The sequence below is a fragment of the Elephas maximus genome, chromosome 4 (assembly GCF_024166365.1).
Source record: "Elephas maximus indicus isolate mEleMax1 chromosome 4, mEleMax1 primary haplotype, whole genome shotgun sequence".
Lineage (NCBI taxonomy): Eukaryota > Metazoa > Chordata > Mammalia > Proboscidea > Elephantidae > Elephas > Elephas maximus.
Window position 1 is genome coordinate 34,293,706 of NC_064822.1, and position 12,305 is coordinate 34,306,010.

Below are 12,305 nucleotides of genomic sequence, written 5' to 3' on the forward strand. Positions count from 1 at the left end.
CCCACTCCATTGAGCCACCCATGACTGGGGTCTGAGAATAAGTAGTGCCTCCCAGTCCCTCCAGCCAACAGAAGTGGGTGCCTAAGGATCAGCTGGAATGCCCCCCCCCCGATTATGCGCTCTAGGGGATAGGGACACGTCCTCCACCCAGGCTCCCAGGGGCAGCTGTCGCCCCCTGCCTTGCTCCACACAGCCCCCTACCACAGCTAGATGCCTGTGCATGCTCTGAACAACAACCACGCAGCCCTACTCATCTAGGACTGCAGGAGAGAGTCTGTACCACACACTCAGTGACAAAAACCTGGACATCTGTACCACAAGCGCTCAAGAAAAGTGTAGCTGCTCTGACTACCTGGAGAAACGATGGAAAACTTCAAAGACACCAATAACCAAAGTAGCTCACATGCATAGCCTACTTGGGCATATCAAAACAAGACAAATAGCTGGTCACAGTAAACAAACATACAATAAATATAATAACTTATTGGCACCTCGGAGACAACAGTCAATTTCAAATTACATAAAGAAGCAGGTCAAGATGGCTCCAGAAAGCGACCAAAATAAAAAAACCTTCCAGCAGAACATAATGTAATAGAACTACATGAGACAGAATTCAAAAGACTAATACACAGAGAGCTCTCCAAGGGATCAGTAAGGAGATCAGGCAAAACTCACACAAAGCCAAAGAACACACAAAGCAATATAGAAATTCACGAAAACACTACAAGAACAAAAGGACAAAATTAACAAGGTGACAGACTCCACAGAGACAGCAACTAGAAATTCAGGAGATTAACAATAAAATTTCATAAATACACAGGTCCATAAAAGGTCACAAGAGCACAGGCAATGAAGTCAGAATTAGTGAAACTGAAAATAAATCCCTTAACACCAACAGACTTGAGGCAAAATCAGAAAAAAGAATTTAAAAAATGAAGAAATCCTAAGAATTATGTGGGACATTATCAAGAGGAAAAACCTACAAGTCACTAGACTAACAGAACAGGAGGGGATAACACAAATAGAATTGTTGAAGATTTGCTGGCCAAAAACTTCCCTGATATCATGGAAGATGAGACGGTATCTATCCAAGAAGCTCAACAAACACCACAGAACAGATCTCAAAGGAAATTCACCAAGATCTATCATAATCAAACTTGCCAAAACCGAAGACAAAGATAGAATTGTGAGAGCAAGCAGGGATAAATGAAAAGTCACCTACAAAGGAGAAGCAACAAGACTAGGTCTGACTATTCAGCAGAAACCATGCAGGCAAGAAGGCAATGGGATGACATACATAAAGCCTTGAAAAAAAAATGCCAGCCAAGAATTATATATCCAGCAAAACTATCTTTCAATTACGACGACAAAACTATGTCATTTCCAGATAAACTAAAGTTAATGGAGTTTGTAAAGACCAAACCAAGATCACAAGAAATATTAAAGGGAGTCCTTCAGTTAGCAAACCAATAACATCAGACAATAATCCAAGCGTAGAACACAGGACACATCAACTAGTTATCAATCCAGATAGGGAAGTTGAGAAAACAAGTCAAAGCGAAAACACTGAAAATAGGGAACCAGAGATGTCAATATGCAAACAATGACAATGTCAAAACAAAAAAGAGGGAAAAAACAGTGTAGTCATAGAACTTTCATATGGAGAGGAAGTTAAGGCGATATAAAGAAATAAAAGATAGGTTTAAACTTAGAAAAATATAGGTAAATTTTAAGGTAACCACAAAAGAAGATAACAAGCCTATCAATCAAAAGAAAAACAAAGACTCAGCAAACACAAAATCAACAATAAAAAAGATGAAAAGAAAATACATAAAGAAAAACTACAAAACACAGCAAATTAAGTGGAACAAAGAAAATGTCAATATCAACACCACACCAAAAAAAAAAAAAATCAATGGAGAAAAGGCATTTGACAAAGTCCAACACCAATCCCTGATAAAAACTCTCAATAAAATAGGTACAGAAGGGAAATTCCTCAACATAATAAAGGACATCTATACAAAACCAACAGCCAACATCATTATTAATGGAGAGAGGCTGAAAACATTCCCCTTGGGAACAGGAACAAGACAATAGTGTCCTTTATCACCACTCCTATTTAGCATTGTGCTGGAAGTCCTAGCTAGAACAATTAGGCAAGAAAAAGAAATAAAGAGCATCCAAATTGGTAATAAAGAAGTAAAACTGTCACTATTTATGGGTGATATGATACTATACACGGGAAATCCAAAAGACTCCACGAGAAAACTACTGGAACTAACAGAAAGATTCAGCAGAGTGGCAGGATACGAGAAAAACACACAAAAATCAGTTGGATTCCTATATACCAATAAACAGAAAAATGAAAAGAAAATCAGAAAAACAGTACCATTTAAAAGAGCCCCCCCCCCAATAAAACACTTAAGAATAGATCTAACCAGAGATGTAAAAGACCTACATTTAAAAAAACAAAAAACCTACTATTGCAGGAAACCAAAAGAGATATGCATAAATGGAAAAACATACCATGCTAATGACAGTAGACTCAACATCGTGAAAATGACAATTCTACCCAAAGCAATTTATAAATACAATGCAATATAGATACAAACACCAAAAAAATTCTTTAAAGAGATGGAAAAACTAATCATTAACTTTAATTTGAAAGGAAAGAAGCCCCGGATAAGTAAAGCATTATTGAAGACGAATAAAGTACGAGGATTCGCACAACCTGACCTCAGAATCCACTATACAGCTACAGCAGTCAGAACAGCCTGGTAATGGTACAACAACAGATACATTGACCAACAGAACAGAATTGAGAACTCAGATGTAAATCCATTCACCTACGGTCACCTGATCTTTGACAAGGGCCTAAAGTCCAAAATTGAGGAAAAGTTAGTCTTTTTAACAAATGATGCTGGCAAAACTGGATGTCCATCTACAAAAGAATGAAAGGGGACCCATACCTCACACCATAAACAAACCTAATTAAAAATGGACCAAAGACCTAAATATAAAGCCAAAAACTATAAAGATCATACAAGAAAAAATAGGATCAATGCTAGAGGTCATAATACATGGCATTAACATGATACAGACCATAACTACCAACACGCAAACTCTAGAGGATAAGATAGATAACTGTGATCTTCTAAAAATTAAACACTCATGCTCATCGGAAGACTTCACCAAAAGAGGAAAAAGAAAACGCACAGTTTAGGAAAAAATTTTGGCTATGACAAATCCGACAAAGGTGTAATCTCTAAAATCTACAGGAAAATTCAACACCTCTACAACAAAATGACAAATAATCCAATTAAAAAATGGACAAAGGAAATGAAGAGGAACTTCACCAAAGAAGACATTCAAGAGGCTAATGCACACATGAGGAAATGCTCACAATCACTAGCCATTAAAAAAAAAAAAAAGCCATTAGAGAAATGCAAATCACAACCACAATGAGATACCATCTCACCCCAGCATTACTGGCAAGAATCATAAAAAGAGAAAATAACAAATGTTGGAGAGGCTGCGGGAAGGCTGAAACTCTTACGCATTGCTGGTGGGAATGCAAAATGATACAATCATTTACGAAAATGATATGGCGTTTCCTTAGAGACCTAGAAATAGAAATACCATATGAACCAGCAATCTCACTCCTAGGAATACATCCTAGGGAAATAAGAGCTGTCACACGAATAGACATATGCACACCCATGTTCACTGCAGCATTGTTCACAATACCAAAAGGATGGAAACAACACAGATGCCCATCAACAGACAAATGGATAAACAAACTGTAGTACATACACACAATGGAGTACTACGCAACGATAAAGTACAGTGATGACTCTGTGAAGCATCTCACAACATGGATGAATCTGGAGGTCATCATGCTGAGTGAAGTAAGTCAAACAAAAAGGACAAATATTGTATGAGACCACTGCTGTAACAACTCATGAAAAGGTTTACACAAAAAAAAGAAACAATCTTTGATAGTTACAGTGGAGTGGAGGGATGGGGATGGAAAAACACTGAATAGGCAATAGATAAGTGGTAACTTTGGTGAAGGGTAAGATGGTATACAATACTGCAGAAGCCAGCACAACTCGTACAAGGCAAGGTATGTAAGCTCCACAGACACATCCAAACTCCCTGAGGGACCAAATTGCTGGCCTGAGGGGTGCGGAGACCATGGTCTTGGGGAACATCTAGCTAAATTGGCACAACATAGTTTATCAAGAAAATGTTCTACATTCTACTTTCGGTGAGTAGTGTCTGGGGTCTTAAAAGCTTTTTATCCGCCATCTAAGACATTCCACTGGTCTCGCCCCTTTGGGAGCAAAGGAGAATGAAGAAAACTAAAGACACAAGGGAAAGATGAGTCCAAAGGACTAGAGGACCACAACTACCACAGCCTCCACCAGACTGAGTCCAGTATAACTAGATGGTGCCCAGCTACCATCACTGACTGCTCTGACAGGTATCACAATAGAGGGCCCAGGACAGAGCTGGAGATAAATATAGAACAAAATTCTAACTCACAAAAAAGGCCAGACTTACTGGCCTGACAGAGACTGGAGAAACTTCGACAGTATGGCCCCAGACCCCCTTCTTTCTCAGTAATAATGTCATGCCTGAGGTTAACCCTTCAGCCAAAGATTAGGCAGGCCCATAAAACAAAATGAGAACTAAGGGGGCACATCAGCCTAAGGGCAAGGACTAGAAGGCAGAAGGGGACAGGAAAGCTGGTAATAGGGAACCTAAGGTCAAAAAGGGAGAATGTCGTGGGCTGGCTAACCAATGTCATAAAACAATATGTGTACTAACTCTTTAATGAGAGACTAGTTTGTTATGTAAACCTTCATCTAAAGTACAATAAAAATAATAATAATAAATACATAAAAATAACAGCAGTAAAAAACTCACCTATCAATAATTACACTGACTGGAAATGGACAACATGCACCAATAAGGAGACGAGTGGCAGAATGGACTAAAAAAAAACACAATCCATCTATATGCTACCTACAAGAGACACACTTCAGACTCAAACACAGAAACAAACTACAACGCAAAGGATGGGAAAAATATATATCAAGCAAACAAAAACAAAAAAATAGTGCGAGTGGCAATATGGATCTCTGACATAATAGACTTTAAAGTCTACCACAAAGGATAAGGAAAGACACAAAACTGATAAAGGGTCAATATACCAGGCGGACATAATCATAATAAATATATACACACCCCAACGACAGGGCCCCAAAATACATAAAACAAATTCTAACAGCACTGAGAAGAAAAATGAGACACGTCCACAATAATAGTAGAAGACTTCAACATTCAGTGAGGGACAGCACATATTGAAAGAAACTCAATAAAGACATGGGAGATCTAAATGCTTCAATCAATCAACTTGACCTCATAGACGTATACAGAACAACCCTTAACAGAATCCAAAACACTGAAATATTACAAAGCATCTTTTCTGACCATAATGCCATAAAAGTAGAAATCAGTAACAGAAACAGCAAGGGAAAAAAAACAAATAGTTAGAAACTGAACAACACCTTGCTTAAAAACTACTGGGTCAGAGAAGACATCAATAGAATCAAATGAGAATGCAAACACATCTCACTAGAATATTTTGGGATACAGCAAAAGCAGTGCTTAGCGGTTAATTTATGGCAATAAATGCACACATCCAAAAAGAAGAAAGGGCCAAAGTCAAAACATTAACCCTACAACATGAACAAATAGAGTGCAGCAAAAGAAGGCCTCAGGCACCAGAAGAAAGAAAAAAATAAAGACCAGAGTGAAAATAAATGGAATAGAGAAGAGAAAAACAACTGAAAGAGCCAACGAGACCAAAAGTTGGTTATTTGAAAAGATCAACAAAATCGACAAATCACTGGCCAAACTGACAAAAGAAAAACAGAATATAAAGCAAATAACCTGAATAAGAAACGAGATGGGCGATATCACAACAGACCCAACTGAGCTAAAAATGATAACAGAATGCTATGAAAAATTATACTCCAACATATTTGAAAACCAAGAGGAAATGGAAAGATTTCTAGAAACATACTACCTACCTAAACTAACACCAACCAAGGTAGAAAAACTAAATAAATCCAGAATAAAAGATTGAAGAGGTAACTAAAACCCCCCCCCTTCTCCCCCCCTGCCAAAAAAAAGCCCTGGCCTGGATGGCTTCACTGTAGAACTCTACCAAACTTTCAGAGAAGAGTTAACACCAGTAATAGTAAATGTATTTCAGAGCTTATAAAAGAAGGAATACTCGTGAACTCACTCTATGAACCCTGCATAATAACCCTGATACCAAAGCCAGGTAAAGACACCACAAAAAAAAAAAAAGAAAATTACCAACTAATATCCCTCATGAACACAGACACAGAAATCCTCAGCAAAATTCTAGCCAATAGAACTCAACAGCCTATCAACAAAATGGAAACCCTGGTGGCGCAGTGGTTAAGTACTACGGCTAGCTAACCAAGAGTTCAAATCCGCCAAGCGCTCCTTGGAAATTCTATGGGGCAGTTCTACTCTGTCCTTCCTATAGGGTCACTATGAGTTGGAATAGACTTGACAGCAGTGGGTTTGGTTTGGTTTGGGTTATCAACAAAATAATTCATCATGACCAAGTGGGATTCATACCAGGCATGCCGGGATGGTTTAACATTAGAAAAACAATCGATGTAATCCATCACATAAATAAGACAAAAGAACCACATGATCTTAGCAATGGATGCAGAAAAGGCATCTGACAAAGTCCAATGCCCATTCATGATAAGAACTCTCAGCAAAATAGGAATAGAAGGGAAATTCCTCAACTAAGGACATTTATACAAAGCCAACAGCCAACAATCATTCTAAATGGAGAGAGACTGAAATCATTCCCCTTGAGAATGGGAATCAGACAAGGATGACCTTTATTACCACTCTTATAATATTGTGCTGGAGATTCTAGCCAGAGCAATAAGGCAAGAAAAGGAAATGAAGAGCATCCAAAATGGTAAGAAAGAAGTAAAATATCTGTATTTTCAGATCATATGACCTTGCACACAGAAAACCCAAAAAAATCCACAAGAAAACTACTAGAACTAATAGGAGATTTCAGTAAAGTATCAGGGTACAAGATAAACATACAAAAATCAGTTGGACTCCTCTACATTAACATAGAGAACTTCAAAAAGGAAATCACCAAATCAACACCATTTACAACAGCCCCCAAGAAGATAAAGTAGTTAGGAATAAATCTAACCAGAGACGTAAAAGACCTATACATAGAAAATTACAAAACAGTACTGCAAGAAACCAAAAAAGACCTACGTAAGTAGAGAAACGGACCATGCTCATGGACAGGAAGACTCAACATTGTGAAAATGTCGATTCTACTGAAAGGGATCTATAGATACAATGCAATCTTGATCCAAATTCCAATGGTATTTTTTAATGAAATAGAAAAAGAAATTATCAACTTCATATGGAAAGGAAAAAAGCCCTGGATATGTGAAACATTACTGAAGAACAACAAGGTAAGAGGCCTCACACTACCTAATTTTAGAACCTCATATACCACCATGGTAGTCAAAACACCCTGGTAGTGGCACAACAGCAGACACATAGACCAATGGAACAAAACTGAAAACCCAGATATAAATCCATTCACCCATGAGCAGCTGATATTTTACAACGGCCCCAAGTCCACTGAGTGGGTAAAAGACAGTTTCTTTAGCAAATGGTGCTGACATAACTGCAGATCCATCTGTAAAAAAAAAAAAAAAAATGAAACAGGACTCATACTTCACAGCATACACAAAAACTAACTCAAAATGGATCAAAGACCTAAATATAAAATCTAAAACAATAAAAATCATGGAAGAAAAAATAGAGATGACACTAGGGGCGCTAACACATGGCATAAACAGCACAGAAACCATAACTAACGATGCAAAAGCACCAGAAGACAAACTAGATAACTGGAAGCTCCTAAAAATCAAACACTTATGCTCATCCAAAGACTTCACCAAAAGAGCAAAAAGAGAATCTACAGACTGGGAAAAAGTTTTTTGCTACAGCATATCTGAAAATCGTCTAATCTGTAAAATCAACAACAAAAAGACAACCCAATTTAAAAATGGACGAAAACACGAACAGACACTTCATCAAAGATAACATTCAGGAGGCTAATAGATACATGCGAAAATGCTCACGATCATTAGCCATTAGAGAAATGCAAATCAAAATGACAATGAGATACCATCTTACCCCAACAAGGAAGGCAATAATTGAAAAAAACACAAAATAACAAATGTTGAAGAGGTTATTGAGATACTGGAACTCTTATGTACCACTCATGGGAATGTAAAATGATACAACCACTTTGGAAAATAATATTGCGCTTCCTTAAGGAGCTAGAAATAGAACTACCATATGATCCAGCAATCCCACTCCTTGGAATATACCCAAGAGAAATAAGAGCTGTCACACGAATAGACATACACACCCATGTTCACTGTAGCACTATTCACAATGGCAAAAAAGATGGAAACAACCGAAATGCCCATCAACAGACGAAGGGATAAACAAATTACAATACAGACACACAATGGAATACTGTGCAATGATGGAAAACAATGATGAATCTGCAAAACATACAACACGGATAAATCTGGAGGGCATTATGCTGAGTGAACTTAGTCAGTCACAAAAGGACAGATATTTTATGAGACCATTATTACAAGAACTCAAGAAAAGGTTTACACATAGAAAAAAGCATTCTTTGATGGTTGCCAGGGTGGGGAGGGAGGGGGAATAGAAATCACTAACTAGATAGTAAACAAAGATCAACTTTGGTGGAGGAAGGCCAGCACACAATATAGGGGAAGTCAGCACAACTGGACCAAAGCAAAAGCTAAGAAGTTTTCTGAACACATCCAGTTTGAGGACAGAGTAGCTGGGGCTGGGGCCTGGGGATGAGTTTCTGGTGACATCTAGGTCAACTGGCATAACAAACTTTATGAGGAATATGTTCTACATTCCACTTTGGTGAGTGGTGTCTGGGGTCTTAAAAACTTGGGAGCAGCTATCTAAGATACATCAGTTGGTTCCATCCTACTTGGAGCAAAGGCGAATGAAAAAATCCAAAGACAGAAGGAAAACATTAGCCTAAACGACTAAAGGACCACATGAACAAAAGACTCCACCAGCCTGAGACCAGAAGAAGTAAATGGTGCCTGGCTACCACCAATGACCACCTTGAAAGAGAACACAACACAGAGTCCTGGACAGAGCAAGAGAAAAATGTAGAACACAACTCAAATTCACGTCAAAAAACAAGACTTAATGGTCTTATAGAGGCTGGAGGTACCCTTGAAACTACGGCCCCTCAACGCCCTGTTAACCCAGAGCCGAAACCATTTCCAAAACCCACTCTTTAGACGAAGATTAGACAGGATTATAAAAAAAAAAAAAAAAATACACGTGAAGAATGTGCTTCTTAGTTCAATTAAATACATAAGACTAAATGGGCAGCTCCTGTCCAAAAGCAGGATGAGAAGGCAAGAAGGGACAGGAACTGGTCGAATGGACACAGGGAACCGCGGGTGGAAAAGTTGAATGTGCTGTCATGTTGTAGGCTTTACAAGTAATGTCACAAAACAATACGTGTATAAATTTTTGTATGAGAAATTAACTTGAGCTGTAAACTTTTACCTAAAGCACAATACACTAAAAAATAAAAATAAATAAACCCCCATTTATAACGAAAAAAGAAAGAAATACAATAGAAGTTGGACTTGTTCAAGTAAGAAATCTAAAAATACACATTGGATAAATCAGAGTGAAAAAAGTAAATGGATAGGAAAGGAGAAGGCAGGCTTGGCCAATCCAAAGAAAGAGGCTAGGCTTGGGAGGCACTAGGAGAAAAAGGAGGTCTGCCACTAAGTACATGATGTTAAGAGTGTCAAGGGAACTGACAGATTATTTAGTTCAACACCATGTTTTACACAGGATAGTGAAATGTGTATGCAGGCACAGTGTTACCTTGAAAAGACGTTATATGTGGACTACGCCCCAGGAAAACACAATCAAGATGGCATACCTGAAAAATAGTGGCTTTTCTTTCCAATGGAAGGCATCCTCTGGTATTGGGAGTCAGTATAGAACTAATCAAGGTTCCTGAATTAATATAGCTTTTTTTAATGTGGGCCAGCACCCGCACTTAAACCATGCTCCTCCCATTGAGGGGCAGAGTGAAGGAGAGATGATTAAAACTGAGGATGGCTCAGGACTCAGGACCCCAGGGAAAAACAGAGAAGGTAAAAGGGAGAAATACAGTGGTTGGAGTGGAAATAGAATAAGAAGCCATTAACTCCCTCTGGGCTCTTCGAGTTACAAGCCCAGAGGTCTTCTATTGAGTCTTAAGAGAAGCTTCCTGCTTTATTCATTTCTCTGTACCCATCCCTCTTCATATCACAAATAAATTGCTGGCACAAAAGAAAAAAAAAGATAATGGAGATATAAAAAGAGAACCATTATCTCTGGGAAAGGAAAAGGGAAGTACGAAAATGGGATATGGAGGTATAGTTTTATACATAACAAACATGGAAAACAAAGCAAAGATACAATAAACAAAATTCATGACAGCAGTTAATCAATCTTTGGAGAATGCACCAGGGAAGAGCATGCATGAAATCCAACAGTGCCTGTAATATTCTATTACCTAAACTGGTGGTAGGTTTTTAAGCATTCATTTTATTAGTGTCTATATATAACTTATTCATACTGGTTTTTATGTATCAAATATTTCATAATAAAAATTACAAAAAAGATCTGAAGAAATATGGTTAAAACATTAACAACTGTTAAATCTGTAATGAATTAATGATATTTATACTAGTCTTTAAAATATTTCCTAACTTAACACAAAAGAAAAATAGGAGACTATTGTAATGAAATGCAAAATGCCATGAAAAAGAGTGGCCAATCATTTCTCTACACCAAAATCAATTAAGACAAAAATCTAATTGTCTCCTGGAATTGGTAACTAGAAGGTCACTAGTAACATAAGGGAGAAAAGTTAACCCAAATAAGGTGCTAAAGCCAAAATTATTCAATATATGTGTCTAAAAAAACCTAAACCTGAAAGTAATTTCTCTTTGCAACAGGCAGTTAGAATAATGGTAAGGATATGTGGTAAACACAATAAGGCCCCTCTCCCGCAAAAAAGATGTCCGCACCCTAATGGCTGGAACCTGTGAATATGTTATCTTACACAGCAAAAGGGGTTTTACAGATGCGATTAAGTTAAGAGGCTTTAAATGGGAAGATTATTCACTATTACTCTGGTGGGCTCAATCTAATCATCAGTCTTCCTGAACATTGAACTTTCCTAGCTGTGGTCAGAGAACCAGAGAAGATGGCAGCATGCAAAGGGATGGGCTTGACATTGCTAGCTTTAAAGACTTAATAGAGGCCAAAAGTCAATGGAAGCAGGGAGGCCACTAAAAGCTGGAAAAAGCAAGGAAACGGATTATCCTTTAGAGTCATTAGGGAAAAAAAAAAGAAGCCTGCTGACTGATACCTTGATCTTAGCATAATGAGACCCATAACCTACAGAATTGTAAGATAATAAATTTGTATTGTTTTAAGCCACTGAGATTGTGGTAATTTGTATGGCAACCATAGAAAACTAATACAGGCAAATAATAAACAAACCCGCTGCCATCAAGTCAATTCTGACTCAAGTAGAACTGCCCCCACTGGGTTTGCAAGGAGCGGCTGGTGGATTCTAGCTGCAGACTTTTTGGTTAGCAGCCAAGCTCTTAACTACTGTGCCACCAAGGCACCAAGCAAATAATAAGAAATATAAATTCTTCTTTTTCCTTTCTTTCCCCACTGATGAGTTTCAACCTCCCTTTTTTATTGCTAATGTTCAATATTATAAAGATAAATTTAAAGCTAATAATTAAACAATCAGAAAGTAACAATTGTTGGCAAGGCTGTGGGGAGACTGAAAATCTTATACACTGCTGGTGGGAATGTAAAATGGTACAACCACTACGGAAAATGGTATGGTGTTTCCTCAAAAAGCCAGAAATTGAAATACCATATGATCCAGCACTCCCCCTCCTAGGTATATACTCTAAAGAAATATAAGCCATGACACAAATAGGCATATGCACACCCATGTTCACTGGTGCATTCTTCACAACAGTAAAAAGATGGAAACAACCCAAGTGCCCATCAACAGATGAACGGATTAACAAACTGTG

General features: G+C 37.9%; 1 protein-coding gene across 14 annotated transcripts in view; it reads right to left on the reverse strand.

Annotated features, from left to right (window-relative positions):
* Positions 1–12,305, reverse strand: part of MLLT10 (MLLT10 histone lysine methyltransferase DOT1L cofactor) — a 301,040-nt gene that overhangs the window by 58,437 nt on the left and 230,298 nt on the right. The gene's annotated exons all lie outside the window — the stretch shown is intronic.